This window comes from Ambystoma mexicanum, chromosome 6q, assembly GCF_040938575.1.
Source record: "Ambystoma mexicanum isolate Mex_15411 chromosome 6q, UKY_AmexF1_1, whole genome shotgun sequence".
Lineage (NCBI taxonomy): Eukaryota > Metazoa > Chordata > Amphibia > Caudata > Ambystomatidae > Ambystoma > Ambystoma mexicanum.
The window spans coordinates 645,309,575-645,331,397 of record NC_090937.1 but is presented as its reverse complement, the minus strand read 5'-3'; the positions used below and the strand labels follow the sequence as shown (position 1 = coordinate 645,331,397).

Here is a 21,823-nt window from a genome sequence, read left to right as displayed (position 1 = left end):
TTCCCTCTGCAGATGGTCTCCCCTCAACACTGTTACAGTTCTTTGAACTTAGTTCATCTTGCCACTTTGCGTCTTTCATCCACCACAGCTCGATTCTTATCGGCTCTCCCCTCGACTCATCGGCTTGACTTGCTTCGTAACTGGAGTCAAGGTTGGTACCACGGTAGCAGGAATTTCCCTTGCTCCCACTTATCAGTGTCGTCCAGGGCAATTTCCCCCTGTTTTTTATGCAAGTGTGTTAAGGTCGCTGAAATGTCAATCAAGTGAACAATGTGAATTTTTTGTTCATTAAGTAGTTGTTCCTGCATATTTGGTACCACAAGGGTTATTAGGTGAATTTTGTCCTCCTTTAATGTAGGAAGATTTACTGATTCTTGTACCGTGGATTGACTGACCCCGGCACCCTCTTCCTCCTGGAAATGCTCAGCCATGGCAAGCATAGTAATTTCCCCCGTTAGAAACATTTTGGGAGTATCTGTTGGGGGGCAGTTCTGTTGAAAACCTCCCCCATAGAGTATTTCCCCAGAATTTGGTTGTAGACATCCTCGGGGAAGGAGTCTGTCTCTCCATGTATAAGGATTGAGACGAATTATGAGCCGGTGGGAACTGAACCTTTTCCCCTCCTCCTTGATCTTCAAGCAATGCCTCCTCCCCCCTCTCCGGGGACTCCTGTGGAGAAGGGGGAAAGGGCAATGCCTGTGCTCTTGACAGGCTACCTCTTCTGTTAGTAAATAGAATCAAGGTGAGAAGCATGTCCTGTTTCGCTGCTGTCATGTTTTCTTTTTTTTTCATATTTGCAAGTTTTGTCGTAACAATTTTTGCACCACCGTAAACTCTTACCAGTTGTTTGTCAAAACAGCATCAACCACCACGGCCTATATTTACCTGGAAGGCCACTATTGTTAGATCTGGTTCACATAATCGCCCTTTACATTTAACCATCCAGTCTTGTAACAACAAACACACCTTCTGCTTATTTGCCCGTTAGAGACAGCTTTTAAGTTTTAAACCATTCTAAATGCTGAGGTTAATTGTACACTCTCACTGAAAGATTCTTTTTTGTTTTTGTTTTTTTGTGCCCTAAACCCACAAACCGGCTAACAGCCAACATCACTCGGTAATGCACTCCTTGTTCACGATGTTTATTTGACCAATCACACTGTAGGAGTTCCAAGGCACTTGCCACCGGTCACTACCACACTGCGAAGAATATCAGTAGTATCACAAGTTCCATCTTATTCACTGTGTGGATTCGACCAGTCACCCCATGGTATTTCCAAGGCGCTTGCCAACAGTCAGTCCCACAATGCAGAAAATATCAGTAGTATCACAAGTCCCACCTTATTTACGAAGGGGGATCGACCAGTCACACCAAGGGAGTTCCAATGTGCTTGCCAACTTGCCTATGCAAGAAATATCACACTTTCCACTTTATGCACGGTTATAAGTTCATCCAGTTTACACCATGGGAGTTCAAAGGCAATAGCCAACGGTCTGCCCCACACTGCAAGAAATCTCACACTTTCCACTTTATGCGCGGTTGTAAGTTCGACCAGTTTACACCAGGGGACCTCCAAGGCAATAGCCAAAGCTCACTCCCACTCCCCAATGTAAGATCAACCAACTACTATCTGTTTTCCTTTTCAGGGCTATAGAGAGGGATCTCCAATGAACTTGCCAACAGTCACTCCCACCTGCATGTTCTTTTCTTACTTCCTTACTTTGATGCTTTTAATCCTTGTGTGAATATGCCACAGCGGGCTATGGGACACGGACCACCAAACACGTGAGTCTTTTTCACCGCCTGGCCTCTTCTCCAAGGTGGCGTACCCCGCCGCAGTTTAACACAGTTCAGTTTACAGCCTGTGAAATGTGAGTGTTCTTTATACTCGGCTTACTGCCGGTGAGCCTTTCTCTCCGCCAGGCCCGACTCCGATACCCCACTGTGCCTTGGTTGCGCCGATACCGCTGCAGAGCCAGTATCCAGCTTCCAACACCGCGCAGCTTCTGTCACAAAAGCTTCCTCCTTCGAGGTTAGAGGAAAGCACTTAACACCGTGGAACCAAGACGTCAAGCCGCACTGTGTGTAACTCACATACTTGTTCACTCAGAATCACAGTCACTGCCTCTTCTGATGTCGGAAAGTATTACTAGTATATACTTCTCAACATAGCAAGAATACAAAATGATTGTTCTGCAGAAAAATAAACAAAGGGCATCCATTGGTCTTCCTCTGTAGGACGCTAATCCAATATTTGACACCACTGATGGTATCGATAAGATCTTTCGGTATGGATCTTTATAACAATGCCTATGATACTTGACTCATCTTTAAGCTGAAAGCCTCCAATTCAGAGGCTCAGAATCAGCATAGAAGCGGTCTTGGGCATTGAAGTATTGAAATTTGTGAACATTAATTTATCAGAGATTATGTTGTTTAGGCACTTAGAACATGTCAGTCTTCATTACACTTGGGCAGTCAAACTGGATGAGTGTCTGACCCGCTCCGGTAGAGTTAGAAGCTGCTACTGCGGGTAGCCAAAGATATATCTGTGACCACGCAGTAGCCAAAATTAAACTGTTGAAACAGATCTTCCCCTTTTGGTTTTTCCAGGTAGATATCAGTCAGTGATTGCTCTCGTATTGTCAGTGCTTTAAGTGAGATGCTAAGCCGAGGGTGGTGTCCATATAAGGCGTGTGGCTGTGATTAAAATACTACTGCTTCGCAGGAGAACAGCGATGCGCATTGAATTAAGGTCCTTCTTAGACCCACACTACTAGTAAACCAGTGGTTAGGCCAATTATAAAGTTTAAACAAGCAAAGCCTTAAAGGCATACCTTTTTCAAAGCTCTAAAGTAGCACAGGTAGGGGTCAGCTATACTTCTCAGGAGAGATGAGGGCTAACACTGAAGCGACCAGTGAAAAATAGTGCTGTCTTATGTGATGAATCCTTGGATGTCGTCCCTTCTCCCCTAAGGGGATACCCTTTTCATGAGGCCAGGGAGGTGAGGCAGCTACCCGATTGTCCCCCTGGGGGTGGTACTTAGCAGGAGGATCTCATGGGGAGAGACCCCTCCCCCATGGGACTAGGGATGACTATCAGAGAAGAACACGGTATGCATCTCATCATGCTGTCAGACATGGGTCATCCAGCTCTACACATACAACTCAGATGCTCCCATCCTCTCTTTCTCCTCCTGCTTCTACTAATTTCCTCATACATAGTAATTATGTATATAAGGCAGATGAGATTATGACAAGGAAGAGTGAGGGAAGAGTGAATTTAGGGGACTCCAAAAGCACTGCCACAGGGAAGAACAGCGCGATGCAGAGTTCCACGTGGAACGATACAAACGTGCTAGCTATTGGAAGCTAGGAAGAAACCAGTACATAATAACTGACAAGGATACTCTCATTGAAGTCTGTCCTGCCCCAGAGCAACTTTATGCTGGGGAGTAGAGAGCCGTGGAGAGGCCCTGCGGCAGACCGGAATGTATGGAGCAGAGAGGTGGAGAACGACAAGGCGGGGAAGAACCAGGACTTACCTGGTTGTGAGAGAAACTGGCGTGCGGTGGCAGAACCCAAGCCACTCGGGTGGTCCAGGCAGAACCTGATGTGCTGAGAGGAGCCAGTGTGTTGGAGCCGTTGAGAACTGAAGGAAGACCGTGGGAGCCCAGGGGAAGCCGCAGAAGCTTTCCGGTGTTGCAGAGGACCAGAACCCTCGCAAACCAAGTACATAGGTATGCAAAGCGGAACCGAGAAGGCACATGCAGATCCCAGAGACTGTGATTGGGAGGAAGTGTAGGCCCATCTTCCTCATCCCAATGGCACTGAAGAGAGAGACAAGCTGAGAACGGAGGTGGTGAAAGTGCACCCCAAAGAGACTAAAAGAGAAGGCAGGAGAGTGAACCCGGCCTAGCTAAGAGACATTAAAGAGTTGAAAAAGGGATCTGGGACTCACAGAATGAGACGAGAAGTCCAGGGGATGAGAACCTTTGGCACAAAACACGAGAAAACCAGGGGAAGAGAACTTTTGGCATAACTTGCGAGAAGTCCAATTGAAGAGAACCTTTGGCATAATTAGAGAGAGGTTCAAGAAAAAGAGACTGTTTGGCGCAAGTTACGAGAAGCCTAAAGAGGGAGAAGGACCCTTTTGGTACGAATCACGAGAAGACCAGAGGAAGAGAGTCTGATCCTTTGACAGAAGATAGAACTGTGATAAATAAGACTATTGGTAAAGAGAACCTAAGAAACGCTTGGGGAAGGGAGACACCTTCCCAATTTTTGGAACTTTGAACTGCTTGAAGCATCCGAAAAAGGGAGTCATCCTGTTATAAACAGGGTGTAGTTTAGTTAAATGTTTTCTGTTTAAGTGTAAGGAACGGAAATAGGTTTGGGACATAGGACAGTGGACTTTATACTTTTGACGGACATTTTGACAGTATCCTTAGTTTTGTTTGAGGTAGGTAAACCCCTGTTAGTTCTAGGGACAGGTAGGCTTTTTCCTTATTTTCAGTTCAATAAAAGTCTGTACCAAAAAGCATGCCACCTTTGGGTCCTGAGTCGTCTTCTGCACCCTTACAGTTACCAAAATAAAAGCATGCCCAACTAGGTTCTATAAAAATAGGTTACTTTAACTAAAATAAACATACATACCCACTAAACAAAAACACTATAACCCACCCCTGGAAGAGAAGGCACAGCATAGAGAGACTTGTAATGAAAAGGGGCTAGCTTAGTCTTAAAACAGGGGTGCACAGACAATAATCTCGGCAGCAATGTCAAGTTCACTGAAATTGTCTTTTAGAAGGGTAGAGTCGGATCCCACTAATCAACATGGCCCTTTATGGTAGGCCAGTAAGACAGAGCCACTGAAAATACCTCGGACGCCTGTTCTTGTGGCCCAACAGTGTCAAGCTAGGCTTCTAGGTTGTTGGCAATTGGTAGAGTTGGTGTTGAGATGTTTTGAACCGGTTGTTCCCAGTGGATCACTGGTGTCCAGTCTGCTTGAAATAGTCCAGCGATGCAGTGCAGTCCTATAGCAGTGATCGGCTAGAGCAGTGCGAAGTAAACAGGCAGGTGATGGGTCGAGTCCGTGATTTTTTAATCAGCCAAGTGTTCTTGAAGAGGTCCAATGATGCAATGTGCTTATTCAGTGGAAATAAACATTAACGGCTGGAGCGCAGTCAGTTCCCTGACAGTGGAACAAAAAGCGGCAATTGTCAAAGGCAACTCTAGGTGTTTGCAATGGCTCGAAAAGCATCTTGTGACATTCGAGCCGGCTCAAATGATATTGATGATGGAAAACTGCGTTAATACCGGTTTCTTGATCTCTGGTTGCTGAGGTCTTCAGCAGGGTCTCCGGGGACAAGGTAAGTCCTTTCTTCTGGTCTTAGCAACCTGCAAGGTTTTTAGAGTGCACATGAAGGGACTGTCGCCTCCAGTCAGCAGGTTCTTTGGTACCAGTGGTCTCAGCTTGCAGTAGGCGTTGCCCTATGGGATGGTTGAGGGAAACAGCTTTCCCTTTTCCTGGAAGTTTTTGTCTCCATCTCTATGGAAGTGGAGCAGAGTCTGTTCCCCCAACAAAGTTCTAGGTGTAATCCTTCACTAGTCTAAAGAAAATTCAACTGAGGGGTGGGCTTGCTCTCTTAAATAGACAATCTTCTCTAGCAGATTGGTTCCTCTCTAGCCTTCTGCAAGGGTTTCAATCCTGGCTGGTGTTTAAGTCTTATGCCATGGTGATGCCGTACCCAGAGTTCTTTGTCTGCAGGAAGTGGGGAGGGGGCACTGGAAGTTTGGGAACTCCTGGCAGAATCTAAGTTGATGTGAGCCTTCTGTTGACTGGTTCTTTTCTCCTGACTGATCTAACTCTGCCCCTTCTCCCATCTGCCTACATCAAAGAGTCTTCAAAGATATCTGGGGGAAAACTGTAATGCACATCCGTTTGTTTATTCCAAGAATATCTTTGCAACCAATCACAGATTACACTTGTTTTCATATATTATTGAAGAATAGGTCATGCATTTTATCAGGTGGATTGTCTCAAAAAAGAAGAGAAGCATACATATTACATTTTGGACTAATGTAAGAGTTCAGCGCAGTCTGCCACACTTGTCTGTTTAATTTTTCTAAATCAAAGAATCTTTCATTTCCACCCTTGTGTGGGCTGTCCATTGCTTGGGCAGGCCCTGCATTTGAAGCAGTGTTTCCCATCTAACCCTCTAGGGCATGGGTGCACAACATACAGCCCGTGGGCCAGTTGCGGCCCACCATGCCATTTTGTCCGGCCCGCAAGGCAAAAAGACTTTCCTAATGGAGTGCGGCCCGCAAGCAGCATCGGCCGCCCTCCATTAAGAAAGTCTTTGTTGTCTTCCGGGCCGGACAAAACACTGGCCCTCATTGGCTCAGCACACACGCACCACGCAGCTCCTACGAGCCACGTAGTGCGTGTGTGCTGCACCAATGGAGGGCCAGCACTACGGCTGGAGTGGCCAGTAAGGCTTGATGCCGGAAGGCATTTCAGCCTTGCTTGCCACGACAGCCGTAGTACTGCTCCACTTACCTCGCCAGCATTCCAGCTAGCCTGCCCTCCAGCACTCCAGCTAGCCTGCCCTCCTGCACATCCGGTAAGTGTTTGTGTGTCGGGTCTGTTATGCTGTATGTTTGTGCTGTGTTTGGGGGGGTGTCGGGTGTGCATGAATGTTTGTTTTTGTATGTTTGTGTTGTGTTTGTTGCGATGCAGGGGTGGGGGGGTGTCAGGTGTGCATGAATGTTTGCGTTTGTATGTTTGTGTTGTGTTTGTTGAGATGGAGGGTGAGGGGGTGTGTCGGGGTCTGTATGGGTGTTTGTATTTGTATGTCTGTGCAGTGCATGTGGAGATGGGGGTGGGGGGTGTCGGGTCTGTATGGGTGTTGGTATTTGTATGTCTGTGCAGTGCATGTTGAGATGCGGGGCTGGGGGGTGTGTCGGGTCTGTATGGGTATTTGTATTTGCATGTCTGTGCAGTGCATGTTGGGGTGGGGGGTGTATCAGGTCTGTATGGGTGTTTGTATTTGTATGTATGTGTGTGCAGTGTATGTTGAGATGCTGTGGTGGGGGGTTTGTGTCTGTATGGGTGCATAGTGTATTGGTGTATGCTTGTGAGTTTGTGCTGAGTTGGGGGATGGGGGGGTTGTGTCGGTATGGGTGCATAGTGTATTGGTGTATGCTTGTGAGTTTGTGTGCTGAGTTGGGGATGGGGGTTCGGGTCTGTATGGGTGCATGGGGTGGGGGCCATGGGGCATAGTGTTTGGTTGGGGGTGGGAGCCATGGGGCATAGTGTTTGCTTGAGGGGTGGGAGCCATGGGGCATAGTGTTTGCTTGAGGGGTGGGGGCCATGCGGCATAGTGTTTGGTTGGGTGGTGGGGGCCATGGGGAATAGTGTTTGGTTGGTGAGTGGGGGCCATGGAGGATAGTGTTTGGTTGAGGGGTGGGGGCCATGGGGCATAGTGTTTGGTTGGGGGGTGGGGGCCATGGGGCAAAGTGTTTGGTTGGGGGGTGGGGGCCATGGGGCAAAGTGTTTTGTTGGGGGGTGGGGGCCTTGGGGCATAGTGTTTGGTTGGTGAGTGGGGGCCATGGGGGATAGTGTTTGGTTGAGGGGTGGGTGCCATGGGGCATAGTGTTTGGTTGGGGGTGGGAGCCATGGGGCATAGTGTTTGCTTGAGGGGTGGGGGCCATGGGGCATAGTGTTTGGTTGGGTGGTGGGGGCCATGGGGCATAGTGTTTGCTTGAGGGGTTGGGGGCCATGGGGAATAGTGTTTGGTTGAGTGGTGGGGGCCCTGGGGCATAGTGTTTGGTTGGTGAGTGGGGGCCCTGGGGGATAGTGTTTGCTTGAAGGGTGGGGGCCATGGGGCATAGTGTTTGCTTGAGGGGTAGGGGCCATGGGGCATAGTGTTTGCTTGAGGGATGGGGGCCATGGGGCATAGTGTTTGGTTGGGGGTGGGAGCCATGGGGCATAGTGTTTGCTTGAGCGGTGTGGGCCATGGGGCATAGTGTTTGGTTGGGGGCCATGGGGCATAGTGTTTGGTTGGGGGCTATGGGGCATAGTGTTTGGTCAGGGGGGTGGGGGCCATGGGGATAGTGTTTGGTTGGTAAGTGGGGGCCATGGGGGATAGTGTTTGGTTGAGGGGTGGGAGCCATGGGGCATAGTGTTTGGTTGGGGGTGGGAGCCATGGGGCATAGTGTTTGGTTGGGGGCCATGGGGCATAGTGTTTGCTTGAGGGATGGGGGCCATGGGGCATAGTGTTTGGTTGGGGGTGGGGGCCATGGGGCATAGTGTTTGCTTGAGGGGTAGGGGCCATGGGGCATAGTGTTTGCTTGAGGGATGGGGGCCAGGGGCATAGTGTTTGGTTGGGGGTGGGAGCCATGGGGCATAGTGTTTGCTTGAGCGGTGTGGGCCATGGGGCATAGTGTTTGGTTGGGGGCCATGGGGCATAGTGTTTGGTTGGGGGCTCTGGGGCATAGTGTTTGGTCAGGGGGGTGGGGGCCATGGGGATAGTGTTTGGTTGGTAAGTGGGGGCCATGGGGGATAGTGTTTGGTTGAGGGGTGGGAGCCATGGGGCATATTGTTTGGCTGGGGGGTGGGAGCCATGGGGCATAGTGTTTGGTTGGGGGTGGGAGCCATGGGGCATAGTGTTGGTAGCGACTAGTTCCCATCCGAGAAAAGGACCATAGCAACGGCCCGCCCCCTCGTTGTCACGTGACCTCTGATGTCATTCGTGTGCTTTCCGGAGCAGAGAAGCGGTTCCGGAGCACGTTCAGTAAGCGGGCTGGGGCTGAGCGGGAATTTTGAACGCTCTGGCTGCCGCCGGTGCAAGTGCAACCGGACCCTGCCAGCCTTTGGCTAGCAGCGTTTGGGGTTGGCATTTCAACACCGGGAACATTTCTAGGAGGCCCTGGAGCGTCCTGAGCGGCAAGGCTCTGGCTGCCAGGCTGCAGGAACAGCAGCAACCCGTGTGCTTTTGACTTGCTGTAAATTGGAATTTTCTTCCGGATACCGTGAACGTTCCTGCAAGACACCCGATTTAGACGGGGGAGCAGGAAATTACAATTACTTTAAAAATCATGCTCAGCTATTCAACATGAAAGGTATGGAGGGCTAAGAAAAGGAACAGGGTGACCGTGTATGCTTGTGTTTAACTGATCAACGGGGTTACTAGAGTGATTTAATGTTTTATGAGGGTGTGATTATTAGGATGCGTGGTTTTAGAGGGGGTTGGCTGGGGCTATCTGCGTGTGATTCGGGATGGCACACAGGCATCTGTTGCAAGGGGGAAGGGGCATCTTGCTATTTGGAAGAAGGATCAGGCATTATGTTATTGGACTAGAGGGAGGGATTGGGCATCTTGCTGGGGTCTGAATGGTTGGATAGGGGCATGCTGGTGTAGGTCTGGTGGGATGAGCCACTTTTGCGTGGCTCTGGAGAAAGGGGGCACATTGGTGTGGGTCTGGAGGGATGGATAGGACATAGCGGTGTGGGTCTGGGTGAGGGATAGGGACAGTGGTGTGGGTTGGGGTACATTGGTGTGGGTCTGGGGAGGGATGGAGGACATGGGTGTGTTTCTGGAGGGAGAGATGGGGCACAGTGGGTCTGGAGGGTGGCATGGGTCATCTAGGTGTGGGTTGGGAAGTGGAACGGGGCATCCTGGCGTGGCTCTGGAGGGAGGTGGTGGGGCACTTTGGTGTGGCTCTGGAGGGAAGTGGTGGGGCACATTGGTGTGGATCTGGGTGGAGGGATGGTGCACATGGGTGTGTTTCTGGAGGGAGAGATGGGGCACAGTGTGTCTGGAGGGTGGCATGGGTCATCTAGGTGTGGGTTGGGAAGTGGGATGGGGCATTTTGGTGTGGCTCTGGAGGGAGGTGGTGGGGGCACATTGGTGTGGCTCTGGAGGGAGGTGGTGGGGGCACATTGGTGTGGATCTGGGTGGAGGGATGGTGCACATGGGTGTGTTTCTGAAGGGAGAGATGGGGCACAGTGTGTCTGGAGGGTGGCATGGGTCATCTAGGTATGGGTTGGGAAGTGGGACGGAGCATTTTGGTGTGGCTCTGGAGGGAGGTGGTGGGGGCACATTGGTGTGGCTCTGGCGGGAGGTGGTGGGGCACATTGGTGTGGATCTTGGCGGAGGGATGTTGCACATGGGTGTGTTTCTGGAGGGAGAGATGGGGCACAGTGGGTCTGGTGGGTAGCATGGGTCATCTAGGTGTGGGTTAGGAAGTTGGACGGGGCATCTTGGTGTGGCTCTGGAGGGAGGTGATGGGGCACATTGGTGTGGCTCAGGGGGGAGGTGGAGGGGGCACATTGGTGTGGCTCTGGGGGGAGGTGGATGGGGCACATGGGTGTGTTTCTGGAGGGAGAAATGGGGCACAGTGGGTCTGGAGGGTGGCATGGGTCATCTAGGTGTGGGTTGGGAAGTTGGACAGGGCATCTTGGTGTGGCTCTGGAGGGAGGTGGTGGGGGCACATTGGTGTGTATCTGGGTGGAGGGATGGTGCACATGGGTGTGTTTCTGGAGGGAGAGATGGGGCACAGTGTGTCTGGAGGGTGGCATGGGTCATCTAGTTGTGGATTGGGAAGTGGGACGGGGCATTTTGGTGTGGCTCTGGAGGGAGGTGGTGGGGGCACATTGGGGTGGGTCTGGAGGGAGGTGGTGGGGCACATTGGTGTGGATCTTGGCGGAAGGATGGTGCACATGGGTGTGTTTCTGGAGGGAGAGATGGGGCACAGTGGGTCTGGTGGGTAGCAGGGGTCATCTAGGTGTGGGTTAGGAAGTTGGACGGGGCATCTTGGTGTGGCTCTGGAGGGAGGTGGTGGGGGCACATTGGTGTGTATCTGGGTGGAGGGATGGTGCACATGGGTGTGTTTCTGGAGGGAGAGATGGGGCACAGTGTGTCTGGAGGGTGGCATGGGTCATCTAGGTGTGGATTGGGAAGTGGGACGGGGCATTTTGGTGTGGCTCTGGAGGGAGGTGGTGGGGGCACATTGGTGTGGCTCTGGAGGGAGGTGGTGGGGCACATTGGTGTGGATTTTGGCGGAAGGATGGTGCACATGGGTGTGTTTCTGGAGGGAGAGATGGGGCACAGTGGGTCTGGTGGGTAGCATGGGTCATCTAGGTGTGGGTTAGGATGTTGGGCGGGGCATCTTGGTGTGGCTCTGGAGGGAGGTGGTGGGGCACATGGGTTTGTTTCTGGAGGGAGAGATGGGGCACAGTGTGTCTGGAGGGTGGCATGGGTCATCTAGGTGTGGGTTGGGAAGTGGGATGGGGTATTTTGGTGTGGCTCTGGAGGGAGGTGGTGGGGGCACATTGGTGTGGCTCTCGAGGGAGGTGGTCGGGCACATTGGTATGGATCTTGGCGGAGGGATGGTGCACATGGGTGTGTTTCTGGAGGGAGAGATGGGGCACAGTGGGTCTGGTGGGTAGCATGGGTCATCTAGGTGTGGGATAGGAAGTTGGACGGGGCACATTGGTGTGGCTCTGGAGGGAGGTGGTGGGGCACATTGGTGTGGCTCTGGAGGGAGGTGGATGGGGCACATGGGCGTTTTTCTGGAGGGAGAGATGGGGCACAGTGGATCTGGAGGGTGGCATGGGTCATCTAGGTGTGGGTTGGGAAGTGGAAAGGGGCATTTTGGTGTGGCTCTGGAGGGAGGTGATGGGGCACATTGGTGTGGATCTTGGCGGAGGGATGGTGCACATGGGTGTGTTTCTGGAGGGAGAGAGGGGGGAACAGTGTGTCTGGAGGGTGGCATGGGTCATCTAGGTGTGGGTTGGGAAGTGGAACGGGGCATTTTGGTGTGGCCCTGGAGGGAGGTGGTGGGGGCACATTGGTGTGGCTCTGGAGGGAGGTGGTGGGGCACATTGGTGTGGATCTTGGCGGAAGGATTGTGCACATGGGTATGTTTCTGGAGGGAGAGATGGGGAACAGTGGGTCTGGTGGGTAGCATGGGTCATCTAGGTGTGGGTTAGGTAGTTGAACTGGGCATCTTGGTGTGGCTCTGGAGGGAGGTGGTGGGGGCACATGGGTGTGTTTCTGGAGGGAGAGATGGGGCACAGCGGGTCTGGAGGGTGGCATGGGTCATCTAGGTGTGGGTTGCGAAGTTGGACTGGGCATCTTGGTGTGGCTCTGTAGGGAGGTGTTGGGGGCACATTGGTGTGGGTTTGATGGGAGGGATGGGGACATTGGTCTGGGGAGGGATGACCGCATATTGGTGTGGGCCTGGAAGGAGGGGACGGGGCACATTGGTGTGGGTCTGGGCGGATGGGGCATACTAGGATGGGTGGTTTTAGAGGGGGTTGGCTGGGGCTATCTGCATGTGATTCAGGATCGGCACATGGGCATCTGATGCAAGGGGCATCTTGCTATGTGGAGGGAGGATGGTGCATTATGGTATTGGTCTAGAGGGAGGGATGGGGCATCTTGGTGTGGTTCTGAGAGGAAGGGATGGTGCACATGGTTGTGGGTCTGGAGGGAGGGATGGGGACATTGCTTTGGGCATGAAGGGAGGCACAGGACACATTGATGTGCATCTGGAGGGAGGGATGGGGCACATTGGTGTGGGTCTGGAGGGAAGGATTGGGGCTCATTGGTCGGAGGACGGATAGGGGCATCTTTCTGTGTGGAGGGAGCATGGGCCATCATGGTATGGGTCTTGAGGAAGGGATTGTGCATCGTGGAGTCTGGATCGGAGGGGGCATTGTTGATATGTAATGGGCATATGGTGGGGGCATGTCGGGGAATGGTGGAGCATGTGGGTCAGGGCTGGAGCGCTCTGGTGGGAAGGAAGGGGGCATCTGGGTGTGAATGGAGGGATGGGGTATGTTTGTCTGGAGAGAAGGATGTTGGTTTATTGGAGTGGTGGGAGCATGTGTGTGTCGAAGGGATGGGGTAATCGGGTGTGGGTATAGAGAGAGGGCAAATGGCGCCATCTGAGTGTGGAGGTAGAGATGGAGCATATGGGTGTGGCTCTGAGGGGTGGAGCATCTTGGTGTAGGTATGGAGGGACGGATGTTGGTGTCTTTGTGTGGGTTCGGATGGAGGGATGGTGGCATGTAGGTCAGGAGGGAGGTGGCATTTGAAACTGGAACGTGTTTGGAAGGAGAAATGGGGCATTTGAGTGTGAATGGTTTCTGCTTGTGGGTGGGGGCATAAAGGATCATTAACAGCGGAGCAGCGGGAGGGAGAGCCGTGGGCCCGACCTCGGTTGCATACCAGACGTGCACACCCACAGCCCGGGGCACCTCTCGCAGAGCAGTCCGGTGCGCGTGGTCAACCAACCCCCTCTCCTCACTGAGCCCGCTTCTGCGCTGGCCGGGGGGCGCACACTCCTCTCTCTGACCTGCCAGCGGCTGGGCATTGGTGGGCACACCCCGGTCACCAGGGAAGCCCTGACTGGGAGCAGCCGGGAGCCGAGGGAAACCTGACTGCTCTCGAGGGGTGCCTCCCCAGGCAGACAGGCACCCGGGCAAGCCAGGCATGGGCCATGGTGCAGCTGGCTCACTTGACAGTGGGCGCCAAGGTTTCAACCGCCCACATGTGTGTGTGAGCAATGGCCAGGCCCGCTGGCACAGTGGATGACCTTCCCTCTTGCTCAGGTACCTGGAGCTGGGTCCTATGCGGCCGGGCTGGGGTTTGAAGACTCTAGTGGTCCCACCCGACACCCTGTCTGTGCTGTCTCTGGCCTGCCTCGTTGTCCTTCTCCCAGCCCCCCCTCCCAAAAGGGAAGCGGAAGGGGTCGGGGAAGGATGAGTGGATCGGGCCGTGTGGGCAGGTGGCGGAGCGGCCTACCTCCATCCCCCTGGGAAGCGCTATGCTGCTGCAGCTGGCGGTCAGACTGAGCACCTGGATTATTATTTTTTATTTTTTTGAAACCACAATGGTTTCGGCCGAGCTAGACAGGGAGCTGGGCTGTCCTGCCACAGCCAGCACTGCCTCCCCTAACCTCTCCTGCACCGCCAGGGTCAGGCCGACGTCTAGGACAAAAAAAGTTGCTTGTGGCTCTTGGCGGTGGATCACTCGACTCGTGCATCGATGAAGAACGCAGCTAGCTGCGAGAATTAGTGCGAATTGCAGGACACATTGATCAACACTTCGAACGCACCATGTGGCCCTGGGTTTTTCCCGGGACTACGCCTGTCTGAGGGTCGCTTGTACATCAATCGCCCCAGGGGGTTCACTCCCAGGGGCGTGGCTGGGACTGTCGCAGGGACCCCATTCCATTCATCCCCCTAAGGTCAGACCCCGATCAGCACCGTCGCTGGATCCTTGGATCTGGCGCGCAAGCTCATTGCCGACGCGTCCTGGTTTCCCCAGTTTCCCCACCTCATGCTGGTTTCGGGAGGGCCGGGTGGCCGACGCGCCCTGGATGTGGTGGCGGCGGCAGCAGGCTTTAAAAAAGCCTGGCGCACCTTCACCCTACCCGGGGGCACCTGGCCGTGCTGTGTGTGGCTGTCTTTGGTGTCCCACGGCTGCCGGCGCAGGATGACTATGGAGCACGGACCTCGTGACCATGTGGGCTTCGGTCACAGATTGGGACAGAATACACTCGCCTGCGCCAAGGGCTGGGGCAACCCCCCATACGGGCCCGAGGCCAACTGCCCTGAGCTTTGTGCTCCCCGACCACGGCCTCAGATCAGACATGGTGACCTGCTGAATTTAAGCATATTACTAAGCAGAGGAAAAGGAACTAACCAAGATTCCCTCAGTAACGGCCAGTGAAAAGGGAAGAGCCCAGCGCCGAATCCCCGTTCAGCAGCAGGTGTGGGAAATGTGGCGTACAGAAGACCAACTCCCCGGCATCACTCAGGGGGCTCAAGTCCTTCTGATCGAGTCTCCCCACGCGGATGGTGTAAGGCCGATAGCGGCCTCTTGCACACCGGGATCAGGTCTTCTTGGAGTCAGGTTACTTGGGAATGCAGCCCAAAGCGTGTGGTAAACTCTGTCTAAGGCTAAATACGGGCGTGAGACTGGTGACCAACAAGTACTGTAAGGGAAAGTTGAAGAGAGTTCAAGAGGGTGTGAAACGGTTGAGCGGTAAACTGGTGGGGTCTGTGCAGTCCACCCACAGGATTCAACACAGCAGGCAGGTTGGTCACCTGGAACGGTGGAGGCCCTTGCGGGTCTGCGGCCCGCGCACATCCAGCCCCAGCAGGGTGCATTTGGGAAGGCCCCAGGGGGCAGGTGGCTCTCTGCTCCAGCAGAGAGTGTTACAGCCCCCTGACAGCAGTTTTGCTGTGTCCACGGGGCTGAGGGAGATAGACCACCACCGGGCCCTTATCCGGCAACTGTCCTGGCCCCTCTTGGGGGTTGCTAGAGTGGCCACGGGAGACGGGGCTCCTGATGTGACTGTGGTGGACTGCCCTCAATACACCCCAACCACGTCGTGCTGCCGGGCGGGGAGGCCCACAAAGGGCGCCAGGGGTCGGTTAACCACCCGACCTGTCTGGAAACACTGACTAAGAATATAATGCCTGCCCGAGTCAGAGGGATGAATGAAACCCTGTGATGTAATGATGTTGAGGGCCGGTGCCCGGCGATTGCAGTGGCATCCTGTCGCAGTGGGCTCTCCACCGACCCGTCTTCCCCCGCTCTGTCAGAGATGATGCATGAGCGTGTGTGATAGGACCCGAAAGATGGTGAACTCGGCCTGGTGGAGGTCCGTAGCGGTCCTGATGTGTAAATCGGTCATCCGACTTGGGTATAGGGGCAAAAGACTAATCGAATGATAAAGTAGCTGGTTCTCTCCGAAGTTTCACTCAAGATAGCTGGTGCACGGAAACCCCAGTTTTATCTAGCAAAGCGAATGATTAGAGGTCTTGGGGTCAAAATTATCTCAACCTGCTCTCAAGCTTTAAATGGGTATGAAGCCCGGCTTGCTGGCGTGGAGCCGGGTATTGTATCAAAGTGCTCAGTGGGAAACTTTTGGTAAGCAGAACAGGCGCTGCGGGATGAACCACACCCAGGGTTAAGTCGCATGATGCAGATGCTCATCAGTCCCCAGAAACGGTATTGGTTGATATAGACAGCAGGATGGTGGCCATGGTAGTCGGAATCCGCTAAGGAGTGTGTAACAACTCACCTGTCGAATCAACTAGCCCTGAAAATGGATGGCCCTGGAGCATCAGGCCCAGACCAGGCCGGCGTTGAGAGCCGCGGGGGCTAAGTCAGGCGAGTAGGAGGGCTGCTGCAGTACGCACAGAAGCCCGGGGCGAGGGCCCGAGTGGAGCTGCCGCAGGTGCAGATCTTGGTTGTAGTAGCAAATATTAAAACGAGAACATTGAAGAATAAAGTGGAGAAGGGTTCCATGTGAACAGAAGTTGAACATGGGTCAGTCAGTCCTAAGGGATGGGCGAGCGCCGTTCGGAAGGGGTGGGCTATGGCCTCCATTGCCCTCAGCCGATCGACAGGAAGTCGGGTTCAGATCCCCAAATCCAGAGTGGCAGGGACGGGCGCCCTTGCGGCGTCTAGTGCGGCAATGCAAATGATCCCAGAGAAGCCGGCGGGAGGCGCACAGTTATTGTTTTTTCCAAAAAAAAAAAGAAAAAAAAAAAATTATTTTATATAACGCACAATTCTTGGGACTTCCATCATCAGATTCAGCGTCAGAGTGTTACAATCAGCATTGTCCAGTCTCATGAAATTCCCTCCCCCCTAACTTGAGCCAATATGTCCATGTCATCATCCTGTGATTTTTCAGGCGGGTTTATCGTCGTCTCTTTATCCGTTTTATCATTGCTTTGATCAGACTGGGGGCCACTCATGGTAGCCACCAGCTGCCTCCATTCAATTAGGGGTTCTACCTCCTCCTCCCCTCCCCTACAAACCGTGTCCCACCAAACAGCCGTTTCTGCCTCTGCCCATTTTAAGAGGTCAGCCCACCACAACTCTATCCTCGGCCTCTGGGCTGCCTTCCAACACATTGCTATCCTTCGTTTGGCCAGGACAAATGCTAGATCTTTCATTTTGCTTATGTGCTTTAAGTTACGTGGCCTATGGAATCCCCCCAGCATGCATGCCCAGCCCGACTCCACCTCCAGTGTAATACCGGTTCCTGCTAAGCGTGCCTTCACTTCTTGCCAAAACCGCCCCACCTCAGGGCAGGCCCAAAACATGTGGAGTAGCCCAGCCTCCTCCACCCCACACCTAGGGCATTTCTGAGTCGTATGGCCACCAAACCTAGCGATCTTACTGGGGGTGAGCTATGCTCTATGTGTGACATATAGTTAGATCTGCTGGAGCCTTGCGTTCCGGGACACTTTTTTATGATATCTTTGGGCTCTTTTCCAGAGCCCATCCGACATGGGCTCTCCCACCTCATCCTCCCAAAGTTGTCTGTTGGGTCAAGTCCTTCCCCACCTTGGACCCCAACAGCTCGTATATGCGGGAAATCTCATGCCCACCCTCTGAAATATCATATATAGTCTCCATGGTGGCATCCGGTTGTCCGGTGAGCACCTCTGTTGGCCACTTCACTCGTACTCTCTTGACAATTCTGGTGTAAGTTATGTACTGCCCTTTATGCACCCCAGTATCTTCGATCAGGTTCGGGAACTCTAATGCCTCCCCTTCCAGCCATATGTCTCCCAGGGTGGCCAGGCCCACTGGTTCCCAGTACTTGCGGACCCCTTGTATCAGCTGGGGATCCTCTCCACATAGTGCTGCAAGCGGCACCTGCATAGAGTACGGAACCAGGTGTCCCGCAATCTGCCACCTTCTGTGCCATATCTCCCATCCCAGTACCAGCAGCCCCACCATCCCCCGGACCCTCGACTTGGACAGCCACACCACTTCTTTGTGAAAGAAGGGGAGAAGTTCCCTGCACAGCAGCCTGGTTTCTGCCTTCTCCTCGCCAGACAGCCATCTTGCTACATACTGCAGCTGCCCTGCCAGATAGTATAGCTCAAAATCTGGCTGGTTGATCCCTCCCCTATCACATGAGTTCTGTAGTTTCCAGAGGGACACCCTGTTCCTGGAGTTGCCCCAGATGAAGCTCCTACACAGGCTATGGAGGTTAGCGAAAAAGCGCCTCGGGATCCCATGCGGGATGTTAACAAAGAAATGCAACAGTCTGGGCAAAACTACCATTTTTAGCAGAGCAGCCCTCCCCACCATAGCCAGGGGTAACCTGGACCAGAATCCCATGCTGTTCTTAATTCCTTCTACTGCTTTAACCGTGTTGCGTGCATGTTCTTCTGCCATATGGTATATGTCAATTCCGAGATATCGGAACGACTTTGTGTGCCAGGGTAATCAGCAACACTGGCAGACTCCTGGGCAAGACAAGCTTGTATCTCCCCAGAGGGAACACGCTAGACTTTTTGGGGTTAACCGCTATGCCAGAGAGAACGGCAAATTGCTCCATCATGTCTAGAATATATTGCATGTTCTCTTCCGGGTAGCGTAAATATAACAGTATGTCGTCCGCATATAAAGAAACAAGGTGCATGCCATCCGCAGTGCGAATACCTATCTCCTCGTATTGCTGTCTCAGGCAGGTGGCCAATGGCTCCAGTGCCCATATGTATAACATGGGCGACCACGGGCAGCCCTGTCTAGTGCCTCTGCTTAGTTACCATTTGTCCGAAATGATAGCACCCGTTTTGACCCTGGCGATCGGGGAGCTGTATAACATTGTCACCCACCTGAGGTACCCCGGCCCCATTCCATAGCCCTTAAAGGTCGCGATCAACTAGGGCCTTTTCACTGGCTCGAAGGCCTTGACTGCGTCTAGTGAAACTATTGCCAGTTCACCTGGGTCACTTTTTGTCTGGTCAAGGATGTGATGCAGTCTTCTGAGATTATCAGTTATGTTCCTGACATAGCCCGTTTGGTCGGCGTGTATCAGTTTACCAATGACAGCCTTAAGCCTATTTGCCAGTACAGCAGTGAGGATTTTACTAACCTGATTGAGCATCGATAAGGGCCTGTACGACCCACAATCAGTGATAGGCTTGCCCGGCTTCAGAAGCGGGATAATCACCGCCTCTCGCAGGGTCTCTGGTAGCCTGCCTTGCTCATACGACTGGTTAAGCATGGCCAGCAGCGGGGGAAGCAACTCTTGTTCATAGGTTTTATAAAATTCACTTGGAAGCCCATCGGACCTGGGGGGCCTTACAGGTGGGCAAGTAGCGAACCACTAGTTTGAGTTCTTCCATCGTAATAGGGGCATCTACGTCTGCGCGTTCTGCCTCATCTAAGGTGAGTAGGCCCATGTCCTCCAATCTTACCCGAATTTCGTGGTCTCTAGGGCCACCTGGGTCCTCATAAAGATGTTTATAGAATCTCAGGAACTCCTCATTCACCCCCTCCTGGGTATTCTGAGTCCACCCTCCCTTGCCTTTAATTTCCCTGATCACCGTTCGCGGCGTCTCACTCTTGTATAGCCAGGCCAGCAACCTGCCCGGCTTATCTCCCCCTGCGTGCTGTCTCTCCACGTATTTCTTATAGCTTAGTTTACATAACCTGTCCCAGCAGTCCCCACTGGCCTGTTGAAATTGCCTTATCCTGTCTCTGTCCTCATCAGCGGTGCCTTCCGTACGCATCCTGCCCTCCAACTCCTCCTCAATTCCCTTCCACTCTGCTCTATGCCCCCCTGTAGCCCTCTAGACTTCGAAATGGCAACCCCCCGCAAAACCACCTTAAACGCCTCCCAAACAGTTCCCATAGAGCTTACACTACCAGTATTTATCTCGAAGTACTCAGTGATCGCCTCTCTTAAATCCTCCCTGAATCCCGGGTCCTGCAGAGCCTCGGCTCTGAGTTTCCAAGTGGGAATCCGTGCCCTGGGAGGTTGATGCCGCCACTCCAGGACCAGGGGGGAGTGGTCCAAAAGCACCCTAGCTTTGTATTCCGCACCTTCCATCTCTCCTGCCAACTCTTTGGAGGCGAACACATAGTCTAATCTTGTGTGAAGGGCGTGTGGTGCCGTATAGTGCGAGTATTGTCTATCCACTGGATGCAACTGCCTCCAGACATCCACTAGGTCGAAGTCCCTCGGGAGGGCCTGCAGCACCTTTGCTGCTGGGGTTGGTTTGTCTATCTTACTATCCGATCTGTCAACATTAGGGTTAAGTACACAGTTAAAATCACCTCCCCAAATAATCCCACCACCCAGCAGAGGGCCGACTCTACCGTACAGGGTCCTAAAGAAAGCCGCTGTGTCCTGGTTAGGGGCATATAAATTTACAATACACACTTCTCGGTTTTCCAATATACCCTTCACAACAGTCAATCTGCCATCTGGGTCACCCGTGACCTGAAGCAGCTGAAATGGCACCTGCGGCGCCACCCAGATGATAACTCCTCTAGCGGAGGCAGAGTATGTGGATCCCACCAGGCACCCCCTCCACTTCTTCTTAACCACCTCCAATTTCTCCCTAGTGAGGTGGGTCTCTTGCAATAATGCTATGTCGGTCCTCATCCTTTTCAGATACATCATCACCTTGTTACGTTTCAGATAGCTGTTGAGGCCCCTGACATTCCAGGTAACCACTGTAAGACACCCTGGCGCCATCACCATGATATCCCGCCTCATAAGGGTCACATTTTGGCTCAATACCCTTTCCCTCCCATCAAACTTCCCTCCAACCCCCTTCCCAACTCCCCATCCCCCAACTTCAAACCACTGCACACCCCTCTCACCCTCCCACCTCCCCCCCTTCGTCTACCCCAACCCCAACAAGTGCCCAGCTCCATCCCTGGATCTCGGGCCCCCCTGCGTTTGGTTTTGCCCTAAAAGGCCCCAGCCCAGAACCCAGCAGAGTGTCACCGAACTACCAGTGACCTAACTAAACTATTCGATATGGGGGTGTGAGGTCATGCTCCGTATAGCTCCTATATCTATATCAAGGTTTCCAGTGCCACTGTCTCATATTTATAATTGTAGCTCTGAACACACTCCTCTGCCGGTATATGCAATGCTATATTCAAGTCCCATTGTCATGAGCTGCAGCACCTAGGGCGCTTTTCCGACGCATGTTACTTATCTCCACCTTCTGCTCCCTGGATGTCCGGTTCCTGGGGACAGCTCTGCGCATCTAACCATCCCATGGCGTCCTCTGGGGTGTCAAAAAACAAGGTTCTGCTCTTGTAGAAAACCTTCAGTTTAGCTGGAAAAAGCAGCATGTACCTATGGCCTGCATCCCGCAATCTTCTTTTCACGGACCCAAAGTTCATGCGGCTGAGCTGTACTTGCAAGGTATAATCCGGGTATGCCGTTATGTTCGCAGCACCTCTTTGTATCGTGCCGCCCTTCCGAAAGTGTTCAAGGATTTTTTTCCCGGTCCCGGTAGTTTAGGATCTTTGCTATCACCGGCCTGGGGAGGGGGGTAGGGTTCCCCGGCGGTGGCTTCCTCATCAGGGCCCTGTGTGCCCTCTCTACAGCGAACCCCTAGGACAGAGCTCCCCGGTTCCTATAATAGCATAGACTCGATGTATTCGTAGGGTTAGTTCCCTCAGCTCCTTCCGACAATGGGAATATTGTTCCTTCGGGCGCGTCCCTCCGCCTCTTCTGACCTGCTCTCCAGATTGCCCACACGTTGTACCAAGGCGTGAAATTCAGATTTATGGGCAGCACAGGCTGCTGTGTTCGAGGCCACCTCTTTTTCCAGGTCCTCCGTGCGCTCAGCCAACAATCGTACGTCTTGCCGGAGAAGATTTACGTCCTCCTGCACCGCTCCAACTTTGAGCTCAAGTACAGCTTTCAATTCACTGATTGCCAGGCCCAGTTTGGTCTCCAAGGCCACTTTCAGGTCCGCAATCGCTGCAAGTACCTCCTGGTTGCCCATAATGTCTG

General features: G+C 53.0%; 1 protein-coding gene and 1 non-coding gene across 2 annotated transcripts in view; both read left to right on the top strand.

Moving 5' to 3' along the window:
• Positions 1 to 21,823, top strand: part of AFG2A (AFG2 AAA ATPase homolog A) — a 2,695,729-nt gene that overhangs the window by 1,441,186 nt on the left and 1,232,720 nt on the right. The gene's annotated exons all lie outside the window — the stretch shown is intronic.
• LOC138517574 (5.8S ribosomal RNA) lies at positions 14,027 to 14,177 on the top strand. Its single transcript, XR_011282725.1, has one exon. It is a non-coding gene; the product is annotated as a 5.8S ribosomal RNA (ribosomal RNA).